Source organism: Triticum urartu, chromosome 4A, assembly GCF_056163025.1.
Source record: "Triticum urartu cultivar PI428250 chromosome 4A, HENAU_Tu73, whole genome shotgun sequence".
Taxonomy (NCBI): Eukaryota; Viridiplantae; Streptophyta; class Magnoliopsida; order Poales; family Poaceae; genus Triticum; species Triticum urartu.
The window spans coordinates 369,484,168-369,502,621 of NC_141876.1; the positions used below are offsets into that span (position 1 = coordinate 369,484,168).

Below are 18,454 nucleotides of genomic sequence, written 5' to 3' on the forward strand. Positions count from 1 at the left end.
ATCACCGCAAGTTCTACCCATAAGGCGCGGTTGTCGGGCCCTGCCCGGCAGCCACCCTTTTGTACAGGCCTTGCCTCAGTTGCATGTAACCCCTTGTACAAAGCCAGGTGATGACCCTGAGTAGTAGAGAAATAAACAAAGCGCTGGGGGCGACCAAGTTGCATGCATGCATGAGCATTCCAAGAGCATTGCATAAAGCAGTTCATGAGCATTTGCGTATGCATATAGATAGGATCGCATCTTTCATCACTCCCATCTGCATGAAGTTGCGGGTTCCTGCCGTGAACTTGGCCTCTACAAGGAGTTGGGAAGATGGACCAACATTACGATCTCCGGCAAGCCAAATAGATAAGTCCTACCTCTTATCTGTTAGTGTTCTGTAAGTTATAACTTGTGCATGAGAAAACCTCGCCACTCTTTTGAGACTTAGGTGCTCCCATCCTTGACTCGAACATTGCTTCGGTCAGGATGGTCGCAGTGGCCTTTGGTAAAAGGAAGTTCGCGGGGGGGCTGGTCCCTTTATTTTTTGCCCGGTAGACACAGTTCTCCGGCAAACAAAAGGGTGTCGGCAGGGTAGCCTGCCGGGGAAAATTCGTATGTTTACACTAAGGAGGCATCCCACCTCTGCATGGACATATACATGCATGGGTTCCCGGTAAGGTTCCTCTTTTTCATTAATATGCTGATAATACAAGTACAAGCATTACAGAACACAAACATGGACTCGAGAGATTACATTATTTGAATTAAAATTTGGCAAATGCCTACAGATTTAAGATTGAAAAAAGATAAGTGCCCCGTAATGCCCTTTCTTGTCCCTCTCCTCCTAGGCACGGTCGTCGAAGGCGAGGACGGCGAAAGGAGCGCCTGGGCAGAAGCCCAGCCCGCCCTCCTCGGGCTCCATGAGAGGTAGCCCAACGGGAGCAGGAGAGCACCGGGGAACGTGTCGATGGAGAGCATGCCGGGGGCGACCCGTCGACCACCTCCACCAGGGCCAGCAGGACACGGCAAGGCTAACGGAGCTGCAGCCCGAGAGGAAGCCTGGTGGGGTCCAGCTAGGGGACTGCTGGAGGAGCCAGGGAGCACCATCCCCACCTCTGCATCCAACTCCCCGGCAAATCACATTGCCGGGAAGGAGATGCAGATGCAGATGATGGTGCTGCCGCCTGATGAAGATGGTGCGGGCGGCGCTCAGCCAGAGTCAGAGTCGTCGCCCTCCCGGCCGCTACCGTCATCATCGTCGTCACTGTCCTCCTTGTCGCTTTCGCTCAAGGAGGAGCGTTCATCATCGGTCGAGCTCTTCGCGCGGCACCCTAAGCGACCTCCTGAGCGCCCGAAGATCTTGACGGAGAGCAGGCCGCTCTCCATTAATTTTAACTGGAGAACATGCCCCTCCGAGAACCCGCGGGCGCGAGCAAAAGTCTTCCAACCACAGCGGAGGTACATCACGTGAGGGGCAGGGAAGTCGACGTCAACCCACATGCCGTCATTCCCACAACCCCTCATGTGCAACCTCAGAGCGCGTGGTTGTTCGAACTCCATTTCCCATGCAAAGGGAGTTGGGAGGCGAAGGTGGCCGCACATAGGTTTATACAGCCTGACGATGAACTCTCGGGGTTGGTCCCCGACATGGCCTTCCATTGGGGGAAGGGCCGCCGGTGGGGGCATAGACGAAGCACCGCCCCGCCCCCCTCTTCCTCGGGCGCCGCGGCGACCTCGGCCTCGCCCCCTCCCTCCTCCCCTCACGGTGGGCTCCGCCATTGCAGGATCTGGATGAGGAGGGATGCGCTGTCGAGTAGAAGCCCTCGTCGCCGCTACTGGGATACCGCCGCCCCCTCGCCCTCTCACCATGACTAAAAGGGAAGGATTGCGGAGGGGAAGAAGAAGAAGCATGTGCGGAGAAGCACTGCCCCTGCCCCCTTTTATAGGAAGATGAGGCAGGGCACTGGCTTCTCACATAAGAAATGGCCGCCCCGCTCCTCCAATACGGCCTCTTTGCGCCCTCTGTGGCTCTAAGAATTAAGGCCGACCCTGTGCTCCAACCACCGGCGTCCGGTTTCTGACCATGGTACTCCTCCCCGCGACCTCTGCATCCACCATCGACCACGCCCAATGCACACAGAACACGTGATAGGTGCGTCGAAACAGGAGGCAAGTGGAATGGCAGTTTCCGCCCCGTGGTCGTGGGGCGTGGGCAATCCGCGGGACACGACCGAAGTTTTTTCACAGCATTGCGCACGACGTGCGGGAAGATCGGAAACTGACCCAAGCCCAAGATTGATGAAGAAGAAAAAAAAAGAGACCTCAAGAGGCCAGCCTCTTCAGCGCCCTCGCCTGTGCACTTATTAGGCCCTACACAGGCCCGGGGGCTTCTGTCGGTGCAACAAACCCTAGGTCTGTTGCCCATACTGTGCACAGGCACGGGAACAGGATTGAGACACCGGCCCAACTCAAGGTGCAAGAGACCAAGAGCTTCGAAGGACCAACATGCAAACCAAGAGGACCAAAATCAGGCCAAAGAAGCAAGATGCCACCAGGTGAAAAGCCCCCCTTGCCGGGCAAGTGGGATCGGCAGGGGCGGGGCCGCTCCCGGAAGAAGATGCCCAAGACGTCCCGGCAAGGCTTGCCGGGACTCACGAGGGCAAAACCACCTCACCCAACTACTCCACCACGACCCACGTCGTCAATCAGTGCGGTGTCAAGCCGCAAAGTGACTAAGTGGCAGCCATTCGCCACATGGCAGCCTTTCTCTACAGAAGATGCCCTAGAACGACACCCGTCCTACGACGTGTCAAGCGAGCAGGTGTGAAGCTGGCAAAATAGCCCGACAAGGCTTGTCGGGCAACCAACGACGTGACGTTAAGCAGTGCATTTAATGCACCCTGTCAGCTTGCAGAGTTAGGTATGATAGCACTGTTTGTTATCTTATTAGTGCATAATGATTACTTTGCCATTGTGGTAGTCCCTTAATCTATAAAAGGAGGCCCATGGCAACCGTAGAGAGGGTTAGAAGGTTGCATAACAAACACGCCCATACGCACGTAGCCACTTTCGCCCTTCCCGGGGCAAGTGTACTATGCTCCGCTACCACTCTTCCACCATCAATCCTCCAAAGCAGGAGTAGGGTTTTACGCCTCACGGCGGCCCGAACCTGGGTAAAATTGCATGTGTGATCTCTGACGTGCTGCCCCACGCTCATCTGCTCTTTGTGCAATGCGACGTCCCCCTGCCGAACCAGCAAGGAGCCCTCTGGTCCCATAGGTGGTCGTGGTTTCCCGCGACACTAGGTGCATACATTCAATTGATTTCTAGATTTTAAATGCTCCCCTCCTGTTGCTAAGAACATATAGCCATGTAATCTTTCTTGCTAATTTTTTGGACATTTTTTGTTAGCTAATTAGATGATTGTTTGCCGAGATTCACTTAATTATGGCATACAAACAATATAGCCACCGCCACATCGATGAACTCTGAAGCTGAATTGTTTTTGTTTGGTTTCACATTTCATTTGGAAGAACGAGATGTCCAGGATCAACTAACAAAAAACACGAAGAATAAGGTATGTAGTCGTTGTGATGCTTTCTTCTTTTTCTATTTACATGTATAAGCTACACTAGAATGGACCCTTTATGGCCCTCATTGTTGTTTCGAAACAGTTGTAATCTTTGCTATAACAATTCACACTTTTCTTTGAGAAGAAGAATGTGCTCATTGATGTTGTTTAGTCTGTGCTAAATTTTATGCATGGTGTCCTGAAGGAGTAGTATACTGAACCGTAATTAGCACCACTGAATAATTCTCATGAGTACTTACCAATTAACATGTCTGTGCTACACTCATCATGCTACTTATTTATATATGTCACGATTGAACATGACTCTCTAGCCTCTATTCTTATCATACTTTCCATTTCACATTCTTAGTTGTTTACTGTTTCCAAACTTTCTGGTGAATGACAACTACTAATTATTAAGCGATACTGTATATAATGTGCTCTTTAGTATAGCGTCAGAACAACTAAATTTGTTGTCATGAACTATTTTCTTTATTATATTTGTCTACTTGCTCACTAAACAATGCATTCACGTCCAGTTTCTTTCCCAGTTTTGTCAATTTGTCGTTGATCCTTGGATTATTTTGTGCGTTGTATTGTACAAGTTTGGCAATGTCCATTTTCTGTCATTTAAGAGTTCTATTTTGCTCTGTTCCTATAGTAACCATTTGGGACTTGGATACAAAGTTTTGTCCTAGGCGGTTGAATTTATAAGGACATGATATCTTGCCATTATGCAGCCTATACCATGCTTGTGCCATGGCAGTATTAACCCCTCCATCAACTCTTTGTTGCTGAAGAAACCAGTAGTTGTATTCATTGCATGTCAGCTGGTCTACGACTTCCATAAGTTTGCATCATTTATTTTGAGTACTTTGTTGTTAGTAACTTCAACAAGACTGTAAAAATATGTTGGATCTACAGGGGGCAACGCCTGACCAGCGATACTGAGGTGTCGTTGGCCATGGGTGCAGCTGTCCACGGCTAGGGGTGGGATTGTTAGTTTGTTACAACATATGGATGATATGCACATAGAAGGTGCTCTAATAATCCCCACTATTATTTATTTGTATCATCTGCTAATGGTTTTGTATTTGAAAAAGAATATTATCCTTGTTTCTTATATACGCAGGCTGGTATAAACAAGCTATGATTGTTTGGGCTATGATTCGCAACATAGATTGGGGATTTAAAAATGTTAGACAAGAAAGTTATCGGCATGGTAGGTTCAGATTCAGTTCTATTTTTTTATTTTATTTTCTGTTACAAAATCAGTTTTTGATACTTTTCTCCCTTTTATGTCCTAAATCAGATAAGTATCTCAGTGTTTTATATGCAATGTTACACATTTGTTCGAGACAAAAAAAACATATATTGAGTTTACTTACGAACCTTTGGTTGAGATGAAAGTTTACATCTGATGTCATTCCACCAGGACTGGAAATAGTCCCAAAAAATGTTGTATTACCTCTCTCTTGGTAACTAATATTTGTATGGCGTGATTTCTGGAATTCACGGTCTAAGATCTAAATAGTCTGATTCATGTTGTCAAAATCTTATCGAGGTCTTGGCTAACTATGCAACATAATCTTGAATATGATTTGTATTGTTTGGTGTTTATATTATGTAGTGCTCAAGTCTTTCACCTGGAAATATTATTAATTGATCAAATTAATCTAAGTTTAGTTCTTGATGATTATTTTGTGGGACTAGAAAACGAAGTTTTTATGTTTGTACTTTGTAGCAATTATTATAATGGAGTATTCTTTCTTCGTATCTCTCTTGTTGGTTTGCTTGTTAGAACCACAACTGTCATTACAAAGCATCTCTATGTCTCTTTCTGACTGTTACTATTTCCATTGTCTTGGCTTGCAGGTCGCCGCTTGAGTCGGATGAGGTCATGGTTACTTTACTTGGTGAGTTACTGCCCAGGAAGAGCACAATCCACCACCGCTATATATCAGATGGCGCCATCAAGGACGTCGTCATATTGACCGCCGATGACCTACATCCTTTCGCTTTCCCTCATGTTTTGCAGAATGGAAGTGGCCTGAAAGCCAGTTGAATGAAATCTTATGTCTTGCGATGTGCCAATGCCATGAACTAGATGTCTGTAGTATATTTTTTTAATTTGAAATGTTTACCTGTGATATTGAGCCCGGTACTTTAGTGCATGGATCAGCATTGCAGTTGCAATTGTTTTGATGTATGGTGATCTTTGTTTTGTGCAGATTAAGAAGGCTTTGTACTGATTTTTTATAGGTCACATGCGACAAGTTGCCCTTCCTATGTTAATCTTCATACTTTGTACTGAATTTTTATGTGAACCAGTTATTTGTCCGGATTGTCTTATATCGTAAATCTTGATGTCTTCTGGTAAATCTTGATGCTCTTTGTCGAACCACTCATGGATTTTAATGCTTTCTATTGATCCATATCCTGCTTTGTACTTTACTCTGTATATTGGATTACATCCTTGATAAATACCAGATGCTGGATCATTGGATCACTTCTTTAGAAAGGCGCACTCTGCGCCCAAACATAAATTGGCTCCTTTTGTCTATATTGAGCACTATGAATTGGACCATTGTTGTAATGACCAAATGTGTCATGTTTGCCTAGCTTATATATGTTGCCTTACCCTTTGGCGTTACTCCGACAAAATCCTCTGCTGAAACAAACGTCCCGAGCCTTACCAATGCCCTGTTTCTGATGTAAATCTACTGTGTTGGACTAATCCATCCTGAAAATCACTCTAATTCCCTTTTGCAACACAAAATGTTATGTTTAAGCGTTGGGAAAATGCAATGAGTAAAGCACCATGCGCCAAAAGCTTTTTACCGGATTGGATATCGCTTTTTACCAGATTGTATATCGCTGCCGGGTGCAGCAAGCCACACTTTCTATCTAGTTTAGATCACTAAAGTAGTGATCTAAACGCTCTTATATTTCTTCCTCATAAAGACTAGATAACTTATTCTTATTCGTTCCAGCCTGACCTTGCAGTATACACATTACAACAGGATCTAAAGGAGCAAGGACTACAGATCCTCCGACCTCAACCTGGGTATCAAAACTCAAATCTCGGACCAAAATCATTCACAGAAGCACTCTCATTGCAAGCTCTACAACTAACCGAAAATGAGACATAGACCAAGGAAATGCGGAGAGAAATTCCACATCAAGCGCTGTCAGTCTGCCAACACCAGCTACTATTATCCCTAACAAGGAATTTCAGTCTCTAGAAATCCTATTCCTAACTGCGAACCTCGGTGTGTACTTGAAAGTCCTCAAGATGCTCTCCATAACGGATATCTGAAGATAAGACTACCTTGGTTGTAACCAGAAGAAAAGGGGACGACACAGTTCACTCATACTGTCGCTGCATATCAGCTCCTGCCAAAAATGTATATCTAATAAGAAGCTAGAGTAAAAGCAACCTAAACTTGATAGACCCTAAGCGAACAACTGCAACATTAATCCCAGGCACTGGGAGCTCCAGCACCACCATAGCCACCGCCCCCGTAGCTGCTGCCTCCAGCATAGTCACTGGCGCCACCACCCTTGCCAAAGGAAGAAGATTCCCTACGGAAGTCACGGCCACCAAAGCGGCTCCCACCTCCGGCACCACGTCTGTTCCTTCCACCACCACCACCATAGGATGGGCGAGCTGCATAGCGAGTAAGCCATGCAGGTACCTCCTGATTAGATTCTTGCATTAGGTCAGCTAGAGACTTTGCCATCGAAGAGTTGTTGTCATTAAAGAAAGCAGTCGCAATTCCACTTTTTCCTGCCCTCCCTGTACGACCAATCCTGTGTACGTAGTCATCAATATCATTGGGGAGATCAAAGTTCACAACATGAGCAACATGAGGAATGTCGAGGCCCCGGGCCGCCACATCAGTTGCAACTAGAATTGGAGTTTGACCACTCTTGAAGGATCTCAAAGCATATTCTCTTTCCTGTAAGGATCGGTACACCAATATGTCAGAAAAAAACAGCCCTGATAAGACAACCATCTTTAGTTTCAGAAGAAAAAACGTCCAGTATTTATCCACAAGTAACAAGATTCAAGACTACAGGAATTTTCAAGCAAATCAGTAAATAAGTATCTGCTGTGTGATAGCAATAGCTGAAAGTACAAAAACTACAATAATCTGCCAAACAAACCAAACAGACAGTAAATTGGCGATATTTATTTGATGGCAGCAACTGACCGACTATTACATCATTCCAGAGAACAAACAGAAATAAATATGCTCCAAGCAAAAATGGGAGGTTCCGAAGGAAAAAATAAAGAATAAACCTGCTGGTTTCTATCACCATGAATAGAAGTCGCTGGAAATCCATTCGTACACAACCAGTTCTCCAGTGAGTCGGCACCCCTTTTGGTCTCCACAAAGACAAGTGTGAGAGCTTGCTGCAGCAAAGGACAGGAGAAAAATGAGCACTAGGATTAAAGATCTGCATTATCTACTGATCTTAAGAGAAACTAAAGAACAACAAAACATCAGGGTAAGTGATTGCATAATAAAAATAACGGACAGTCAAAATATTACCTTCCCTTGTTCTGAACTGTCTCTTTGCGCATGGAGCAGATCCATCAAGTGACTTCTTTTATCTGCCTCCTGTACAAACTCAACTCTCTGGGCAATCAACTCAGTACTTGACCCGACCCTTCCAACAGCCAGGAATATGTAGTTCTCCAGAAAGTCAGATGCCATTCTCTGTGTTCATTAAGAATAGCCTTGATGTCATTAAGAATGCAAACTAAAAACTTTTGACATAATAAAATAATTAGAAATCATCCGACATGACAAAGGTATTCACAACAAACCCAATTGAAAACTCAATAAGTCAGCACCAGGACACAACTTGCCTAGTTACATCAATGCCAGATCAGTCAGGAAAAGATATTTCAGTAAGGTGGGCAAAATGCAGTCAGGAAAAGATAATTTAACCAGAAAAAAAAATAAGAACAAACTTTACAGCCTATCATGCACATAAAACTTCTCCCATAAAAAAATATGACGCTGATATCTACCAATACTTTCACAGTTCAGCATCTTTTGAACAGACATTCCTGAAATATGTAAATATATTCATGGAGTTGGCATAACTTTCTCTTCAGAGAGCATGTGCATGTTACTAATTTCCATTCACACATACAGAAATAGAACACCCTAGTGCCGAGTGCCGTCACAGAATGAGATTTATATGATGCTAGCGATACTGCATAAAAGAATCTCCGGTGCACGTAGTAACATATAGGCATATGAGAATCATTGTTACTGTTGGACTACAAGCCGAAGATTTTCTACAATATTGGTTTTTCGATGTTCATATAGTTCACTAACAACACATGGCATGTAAATCTAACTACTTTCCCTAAGCTCATCCAGCATAGATCTAAGGTTAACACCATTCATGGAAAAGACTAGAGGGATACGCGCGCTGGCGCTGCGCCCATTTTTCCGTTGGTTCGTTTTGCTTTTTCTGTTTTGTAGTAGTTTGCTGCTCTGGTGGATTTTTTGTTTTATTTTTTGGTATGGTGTGGCAAGGCGGTTGAGCATTGTTCTGGGGCATTCGGTGCTCTTAGGAACGGGTGTTTTTTCGAGGTCTGCAGTCAGATGACACTTTCTTGTCAAGTAGTCAGTTCGTGTTGTTGTTGCTGGATGCCTGCTCCGGTGGTTGGGTCCTCATAGTGGAGGCGTGGGGCGTGTCGATCCCATGGCCGGCGGCGACTACAGGGTAGCAGCTGGCCGCAGCACTCTGCGGCGTTGTCATCCCTCCAATCACGCCGTCCTGGTCTCGTCCTCATGGTCGAGCGTGCATCCTCGTCAGGTGTGGCGTTGTCGCTGCCTGCCGTACCCATCGCAGAGCACCAAGGAAATCAGGAAGATTTATCAATTGGATAACACCATCCAGTATAAGATTATCACCTAGCTACTACACACACATCTAGCCCACACACCACACGCAACAGCACATAAGTCGTGCAAGCACGCGACGAAGCAACAACCTGAGCAAGCAGGAAGCAAGGGGCAGCAGGACTCACGGCCAAAAGAGTGAGGAGAAGACACAGCCGTCGTGTGCACCGTCATGTAGTTCACGTCGAGGCAGATCAATAGGATGATGAGCAACTCCTTGCGAGGGCTTCGGCGCTGGCCGACCCAAGGTGACGGGACGTAGCCGACGCGGCGGCTGCAGCCTCGAGGCAAGGACGGGGCCGGCATGCTGCTGCGGCCCGAGTTCCACATCCCACATAGACACAACCTCCGCCCTCCTGCATGCGCCACCACCCCCTGTGACCGAGCACAGGTGAAGGAGATGGGAGGGGGGCGGGGACGGGATTGCGGCGGAAGGAGACGGCGGCGTGGAGCGTTGTTTGTTCAACAAAAAGAAATAACATGAACTATATATAGGAATAGGATGAGACAGTCAGATCTTTTTCCCTAAAGAGAAGATCCGCCTAACAAGAAGCATCGTGGCTAGCGTAGAAGGAACAAAAAACGAACAGATGAACAAGCAGACCAAACCCCACGAGCAGCCGCCGCCCCCCACACCTCCACCAACCCAGCAGATCAGAGAGGCCGGTGCAGAAAGGAAGACGGCAGCAACAGGACCCCAGCGACAGGAGCAGCTCACCCTCCGGAAAGAACAGCACACGCAGCAGCCAACAAGAACAGGGCCGCCCTCCACCGCGAATGGAAGAAAAGGGCAAGACACCCAGCCGCCACCGCCTATGCTATCGGGAGAGACAACGCTAGACCAGAAGGGGGAATGTATCCGGTGCACCCGCATTTGTGGTGCTACCGGTGCACCGGATGCCATAGAATATTTTTAAAAATCTGAAAAAAATTCTAGCATGTTAACATAATAACATCAATGTATGATGTCACAAAGTTTCATATAAAAAGTTGAAATATTTTTTGAGATACCAAAATAACAAATTTGACACCAGTGCAATAATGAGCCAAATCTAAAGCCCAAGTTATGTTATGTACTATTCAGTGTTGAATTTGTCATTTTTGTTTTTGGAGTTATGTTTTGAATTTTGACTTGAATTTTTGTGACAATCTACATTGATGTTGTGCAAGTGTGCTAAATTTTTTTCAGAATTTTTGAACATTTTAAAAGCACAATATGAGTTCGGTGCAGCGGTAGCACCACAAGCTCCGGTGCACCAGATATTTTCCCGACCAGAAGGAACCAGCTACACAGGGTAAAAAGGCCTCGCACGCCCCAGTTAAAAGCCCATTTATAAACCGACCATAGGCTAAACTGGGCCCACATACCGCCTAAACCACCCCCGATCAACCAGAGGCTCCCATTTCGTGGGAGCTTAGTATCTGTACCGATGCCATACTACCTAAAGAGTAAAGCATCAGACAAATATATGATATATATCAATAGGGGGAAACATATTAACATAGCAACAATAAAATACGGAAGTATAATCAAGGGCTCAGATTTAATAGCAAGAACCAATCATTTAAATAGAGTGGAGATGCTTCTTAAAATATTTATATATCATCAATATAACTGCAGAAATGTGGAATAAAAAGCTAACCTGTATTTCTCCCGGGAATGTAGCGCTAAACAATAACGTCTGCCTGACACCTCGTGGAGGCATGTCCATTTGCTCAACAATTCTCCGAACTTGCGGCTCAAACCCCATATCCAGCATTCTATCCGCCTCATCAAGGGCAAGGTATCTAATCGACTGTAAGGATACTCTTGCCCTTTCCAGTAAATCAACCAAACGACCAGGAGTAGCCACAAGAATGTCAACACCCCTCTCAAGATCTCTCAACTGGAAAATAATGAAAATCGAGTTTATGGTACAATAGAAATTAAAGTAACTAAGATTACTGCCAAGTATACGGAAGCAAATATGCCGCCACATTAACTAGCTATAATAACACATCAGAGGGATCATGTGTTACCAAAGGATGCCTAGCACCTCATCGCTAGTTGAAAACTCACCCAGATTGACAAGTCCAATTCTTCAACTTCTACTTTGAGTAGACTTTGTGGTGCATGAATCACAAGATCCAGGACCACTGTTATCATGAGTGATGTTTTGAATTAAACTATCAGCATCATCCTTCACATAAAGCCCATTTTCCCAACGTTGTTTCACTAGTAATGCTGAGAGAACTTTGTGGCAACAACAAAAGGTAATACAGCAGACAAGCAGCACCTGTGCCATCTAACACAAAGTCCGACAAAACTATGGGGAACAATGGGATATCGACAAAACAACCCATAATCAGGTAGGTAACAGACTTATGATCAGGATGACGAACAAAAAGAGAAATAGAAAGATAACTCAGTGCTGGCACTAATGAACATAACAGGAGGCATGTTGCTACAGAAAGAAAACAGATTTTGGACGAAGAAAGAATTACATTCCGAAAACATACGATCAAGCACTAAACCGTCACCTTGCATAGAATAAAGGACCATGTCTTTCTAAATATACAAATGGACCTGCCAAAGGACATACTGTGTAATACGCTCAGCAACGAAGGATGCAGGCACATGTTCAGTTGTTATTTGCTAACACGAAATTGTTGGATACAGTATGAACAAATTATAAACATACCTAACAATTTTATCAGTTTATGGGAATCACCTTTGCATTGCAGCAAAATTAACTGTAACCATATGCAATGCATGCACCCAGCAATTCCACAGAGACCATTAACATCAGAAGACTTGCACAGCCTCTGTGAAGAACTGACTGCATATCCTACTATGCATATACAGATATACTACACTCATACTGAAATGAGTTCCAGGGCAGAAATTTTATAAGAAACAGACAATTTTCAGAACTTGAGCTATTAGGGCCAACGACAGACAGAACCTGACCTGCTGGGTAATAGGGGCCCCGCCATACGCAACCACTACCCTGACACCTGTCTGATATGAAAATTTTCTCGCCTCTTCATGAATCTGCAGCACAAGGCAAGCACAACGAAACAACTATCACACACATGGCGCAGGAGATTAACTGGGCGTAATATCAAACGTCAAACAAGATATATACACGACCATCACCTGCATTGACAGCTCTCTTGTGGGCGACAAGATGAGGGCAAGAGGGCAGGCGGTCCTACTCCCGCCCCGCTGTGACCGCTGCATGGGCGGGCCCCGCATGATGCCGCTGATGATGGGGAAGCAGAAGGCGGCCGTTTTCCCCGATCCAGTCTGCGCGCAAGCCATGAGATCTCGCCCAGCCAGCGAGATCGGGATGGCATGGCGCTGCACGGGCGTGGGCCGCACGTACTTGCACCGGCGAATGTTGTCGTTCAGCGCGGCGCCGAGGTCGATCTCCGCGAACGTGCCCACGGCGGGCGGAACCTCCCGGCCGCTGGTCTCGACGGGGATGTCCTCGTACGCTTCAAAGTTGATCCCCGTGTTCTGGTGCTCGTCGAAAGGCACGGGCTCCGCCGGCACCTCCTCCTCGTCCCCGAAAGGGTTGGGCTCCCGGTCCCACCTACGAGGTGGGGCCCCGCCTCCCCCGAACCTCCCACCGACGCCGCCGGTGGGGCGGCCGAGGAGGCCGGGCGCGGCGCGCGGGGGTGGAGCGGAGGAAACCGGAGGCGCGTTGGAGGAGCGATTGCGGAGGTGGGGAGGGACGTAAGAGGAGCGGTCGGCACGCGCGGGGCCGTTGGATGTGGCAGGCGCCGCCGCTGGAACGGGAGCAGGAGGGGCCGGTTCAGCGTCGGCGACGTCGGCCCAGGAGGTGCGGGAGGGGGCCGCCATGGTTAGATGGGATCTGCGCGGAGGTGGAGGTGGGAGGAGGCGAGGTGGGCACTGTTTTTTTTTTTTCAGGGAACGGCTTTCTGCGGTATTTCGATCGGTGGTGGTTGGGTGGAGTTTGCGGCTAAAACGAAGTGTGCGAGACGGAAAACCTAAAGAGCATGTCCATTCCATAGACGCTTGTATAGGCGCTTAAGGATTAAAAATTAAAAAACACTGTCTAGTGCGTGCACAAGTGCCTCACCTTCCAACGCTGAGATGTTGCGGGATGCTAGTTCTCTCACGTAAAATCAATACCATATCAACTGGAGCGCCCGCTGTCAGACTTAGGCAGCGCTGCCGAGCAGGCGCCAGGAAAATTCTCCTGACGAGTGAAAAGGCTGGGATTATGATCCCTAGCGCTTATCCTTAGCACCGCATTGTATATGCCCTAAGGAACGTCCGGTGCATATATCAGACACACTAAACTAAACCGTCTGTGAACACAAATAACAGAGCCGACTATTTTACCGCATGCATCAAAGGTATCACTACAAAACAGTAAAATCTACTTGGTAGTCTCCGTTCCACGGTTTATTTTCGTCCCACCTTTATCTGGTTTATTTTCGTCCCTCCCACCTCCTAGGTAGTCCCCTTCACGTCAAAAATACCGAACCAACCCATATTACGAGAGAGCGATACTCCCCTCCATGCCAAAAAAATCAAACGAAAATAAATGGACGAAAGAAAACCAGCGAAAAAAATTGGACGAACCAGACTCCTTCGCAGGGAAAAAAACCAAACGAGGCCGCCAATCCCCGGCCTACCTCTCCCAACTCCCTAGCACTCCCGGATCTCAAAAAAAAACTCCCTAGCACTCCCTCCCTGCGTCGCCGCCCATCGATCTACCACCTACTACGGATCAGTCGGCCACCACAACCTCCCTTCCCAGTTGGCCGCCACAGCGCCACCACCCCCTCCCCCGGCAGCCATGCACATCGGGAGGCGACCACATGCTTGGTGGGTCTCGGCCTCCCTCCTCTCATCGTCCAAGGCCAGGAGCTCCCTTCCCTGACCGATCTGACGGAGAGAGGGTTAGGCCTTGCCACTCAGATGGTCGATGTGGCCAGATCCGGCCGGGGGAGCCGCCATAGAGCCGACACCTCGGCGGCACAGCATCAACCCGACAGAAGGTGGGTGCTCGAGCTCATCCAGCAGCTCGTCATCGACCAGGAGGCCTCTACCTCGACTGCAACCGTCCATGGATCTCTATTGCAAGCACCTTGTATCTATTGATGTTCTTCCGCCCATCTAAAATCCACATGTTTTTACGGGACCTAAATTCCACATGTTATATGAGTGGTACAGCTGCATGGATTGGCGATATTATTTTGGCTTGGATTCAAATTGGCAATCTGGCGATATGAGTATTTGTACAAACCGCCGAGGACCTCAAATTCACATGGTTCGTGCTTCTTTACTTACGAACTCTACATATGACAACCAGCAGATCAATTGGTACCATCTCTGATTTCTATCATCATGTTGCTTCATTTATCTGCATATAAGTTTCACTGGATACATGGATTTAACATACTACTTTTTTTAGTCGGCATCAAACTTGGTTCAGGTGGCTTTTTATTAAAGAAAGTTATGTTTCTAATATGTACTTTGATCCTAGATCTCATACTTGCTTTTTTGGCATAATAGTTTCAGGCCTGATGAGTATCAAATGTCATGAGAAATTCAAGAATTGCATGGGAAGGGTAAAGGCGACTAGCAGATTGGGTTCTCCAAGGAACGCCAATATGAACTCACTTTTTGCAACACACATGCTCAGCCAATTGGGCAGCCAGTTGGGAGGTAGACAATACATTTTTCCTCTTTCACAAATAAAATATTTTGATACTCAAGATTGGATATTAAGGCATTATTTTAAATCAATTTATTGATCCAAGGTCATGGAAAGAACTATTTTTTTCTCTTGTTGCAACACACAGGCTCAAAGGTACAGGTGCGCGAACCCCTACTTATATATAGGCATTTTCACGTGTGTGTTGGAGCTTTGTCTGATCGTATATGCTGATTAGTGCATGGGTCCTGTTGATTGAGAATGCTTCGATGGATAGGGGATTCCATGAAAGAGTTGGTGTGGATTAATATCCTTCAGATTTTTGCGTGGCGTGGCCCTGACATTTATCAGGGACTAGAATATATCTGAATTGTGTGTAGCGATTGTCCATCTACTTAGTTATTGTAGGCATTCTGTTTCACATAAATATAGATATATTTGAATCATGAGTAACTACATGTCCACTCTTCGTCCAAAGTTTTTGCTTATGCAATATGATTGGACTATTTAGTTCGCATCCTTCTCCCTTTGCAGATTATAATGCATTTTGAAATTGTTCATGTGCTTCATTTTTGCACTCTTGCTACTCTCTGGAGAAATTATTTGCTCTACCTAAAGCATGGCTCCTATGTTGGTATTCATGGCCAATCTAGCTATCTTATGTTTAGTAAATTGTTTGCACTAATGTACAGAGCCTTCTAATTTTTTTGATCCGTCCCAGTATCCTGACCCATTGTTTGCATTTTACTTACACATGCTCTAGAAATTACACAGTATGTAGCACAAGATTATACTGCTGAATTGTTGATGATATTAGTGGGCTCAATCTTGTGGTGTCCTTACTCTGAAAACAACATCCGACATCGATGATTATTGTTACCCCTACAGATGGTTAGATTTTGAAGGCTCTGTACTCGAAATCATATGGGAATTTCATGTTGTTGCATCCAGGTGCTGGAATTCCTCACATTGGAGTGAAAACAATTATGTCTATGCATGTAGCAGCAAGGTGAGCGCTTGTAATTATTGCAAGACTTATTTTCTAGCAAGTTAATCATGGCCCTACCAACATGCTCGGTGATTTGGACAATATTGTTTTTTTGGGGAGGTTGATACAATATCGCACTCACCCTAATTGCAATGATTAAATATTCATGATCCTTTAAAGTTTCCAGGATACTTCAATCCTTATTTTTTACTGAACACTTTAATTCAGTCACAAAATTACACACTAAATTGTGAGGGTTTCAGAAATTTGTAGCACTTATCACCTTTTGGAAAACTGGAAGTGGGTCATCAGTAGGGATTTTGTTGAGGTACTGTCATGAATTAACAGATGATATATTTTTCTATTGATTTTTTTGTGTAAGAAATTCTGGACCTTATATATTATGGATACATAGAGTTTTGCGGGTAACCTGAATTACTATTTTTGTCCTTTCCGAGCTCTTTGTTAGGACTTAATATTGGGTACATCCGTCGTTGAAGTATAAAGCAAAGAAGCACACAACAGCTTCTGAAGCCTTCTTATATTTTCGGATCCTTGTCGAGTCTGTTCAGTCATATAATGATACACCACTGACAGGGGATGAGGCAGGGGAGGGATGCCGTTATTGCATACAAGACATGACTTCCACTACAAGAAACACTTAAGAAGAATGAGCGCCTTTTAGGCCCAGGTCATATTCAAACAACAATTTGCTATCATGCTCTCGCCATTGCATTCAGCTGTATGAGTGCATACAAGCTTTCAATTCAGGTTAGCTCTAACAAAAAATTGGCAGAATAACATTTTGACACATTTAACTGACTTCTTGATTTTGGTGGCAGCATGAAACACAGACACATGATATACTGGTAAATAGTTAGGGTCTGATGATTCATGAACAAAAGATTCATAAAATTGGTTGAATCATTTAAGGAGCGAGAACAGCAAGTATGTGATGAAAAATTATTTCACATGGTTGTTTCACTCTTGGTTCAGGGATTCTTGCACATTATCAAAGTAGCAACTTGTCAAGGTGATGTTCCTATCTTGTTTATGCTAGACGTAGTTGTTTATTTGTGACATCAAACAGTTTACAACATTAGAGATTTTTACAAAATGTGGTAATTGTTCTTTCACAAATTTCTCAAGAACAATAATAATTGGTTGCCATTTTTAATCCTTTGTAATTTGTAATTTATTTGAATATTACAGAAACGGTTGACATCTAATTTGCCATCATGTTGTTTTACACATAATTTATTTATCTCCTTTCTAATGTGTAAATGGTTAATACTGAAGACTCGTTTTGTGAATTAAGGATCATTCAGAGAATTTAATGACTATAGTTTTCATGTATGGTGTGCCTCCCTTGAGTTGGAGAATATTTACAATTTCATCAACATGCAGCTATAGTGTTTGACCAACACAGTTTTGCCTGCAAAACTTTTATTCTTTCCTTGTTCTGGTTAGTACCGGTGTAGATTTTCTTCTTATAAAAAATAATAAAATATAAATATATTTTCATTGTTACGAGAAAATTAGATTGGTCACAAAAACATGTTACTTCAGCAACAGTTATTTTTCAACTGAAATCAACTTTGCTTACCAGGCGCTAGCTATCCCCGACAACATTATTTGCACTCTGATTATACTTGAGCAGTAATATCACGCAATGGTTTTGTTCCCTCCTTGCATTTACCTCTCCTTTCTTGATTTTGTCCTTAAATGATGACTAGATATGTCCATGGATAAAGTGATCTGATGTACATGAGGATCGTAAAGTTATATGTTCCACATGATTGGTGTTTAATCACCAAAATGTGTATACCCTTGTTTTCCTGACATGGATGAACCTGATATGGGTGTGTTGTCTGTTGCAGGTCATTGCCAAATGCCAACCAATGTGCCGGCATGGGACCGGGGAAAGGGAAAGACCATGGAGGTGCAAGTCTGAGATGAAGATATGGCGACACATAATTGAGCTAGAGGCAACAACACTCAGGCCAACAGAGGAAGGAGATGGAAGGAGGAAGAAAAAGTCATGGCCGTGGGGATAAGAATGAGTGGCTCACACCATTAGTACTAGGGATAAGGTTGGTAAAAAAGAAAGGAAACATCGGCATTGTGTGAGCCAACATGAAACGAGCGCGGTGTGATTGGGGTTGGCCGTTTTGAATCGTTTTCCATTCAACTACTGGTTGCTCGGTTTCAGCAAAAAAAATTGAGTTGCCAATAACATATTTTTGTATTTGATAGTATGATGTGTGTTAGTTGATTGTCAAAAAATATGCATTATTTAAGATGTGCA

General features: G+C 45.0%; 1 long non-coding RNA gene and 1 pseudogene across 2 annotated transcripts; one reads left to right on the plus strand and one right to left on the minus strand.

Moving 5' to 3' along the window:
- Positions 1 to 6,651: 6,651 nt before the first annotated feature.
- Positions 6,652 to 13,478, minus strand: LOC125551207 (DEAD-box ATP-dependent RNA helicase 52C-like; annotated as a pseudogene). Its single transcript, XR_015601168.1, has 9 exons — positions 12,623 to 13,478; positions 12,434 to 12,517; positions 12,195 to 12,333; positions 11,760 to 11,927; positions 11,543 to 11,619; positions 11,127 to 11,369; positions 8,113 to 8,280; positions 7,860 to 7,973; positions 6,652 to 7,515 (listed from the first exon to the last, which is right to left on the minus strand). The product of XR_015601168.1 is annotated as a DEAD-box ATP-dependent RNA helicase 52C-like (transcript).
- A 990-nt stretch (positions 13,479 to 14,468) lies between these two features.
- LOC125553726 (uncharacterized) lies at positions 14,469 to 18,345 on the plus strand. The gene is made up of 5 exons (XR_007304166.2): positions 14,469 to 14,771; positions 15,017 to 16,167; positions 16,744 to 16,917; positions 16,989 to 17,179; positions 18,027 to 18,345. It is a non-coding gene; the product is annotated as an uncharacterized LOC125553726 (long non-coding RNA).
- The last annotated feature ends 109 nt before the right edge of the window (positions 18,346 to 18,454 follow it).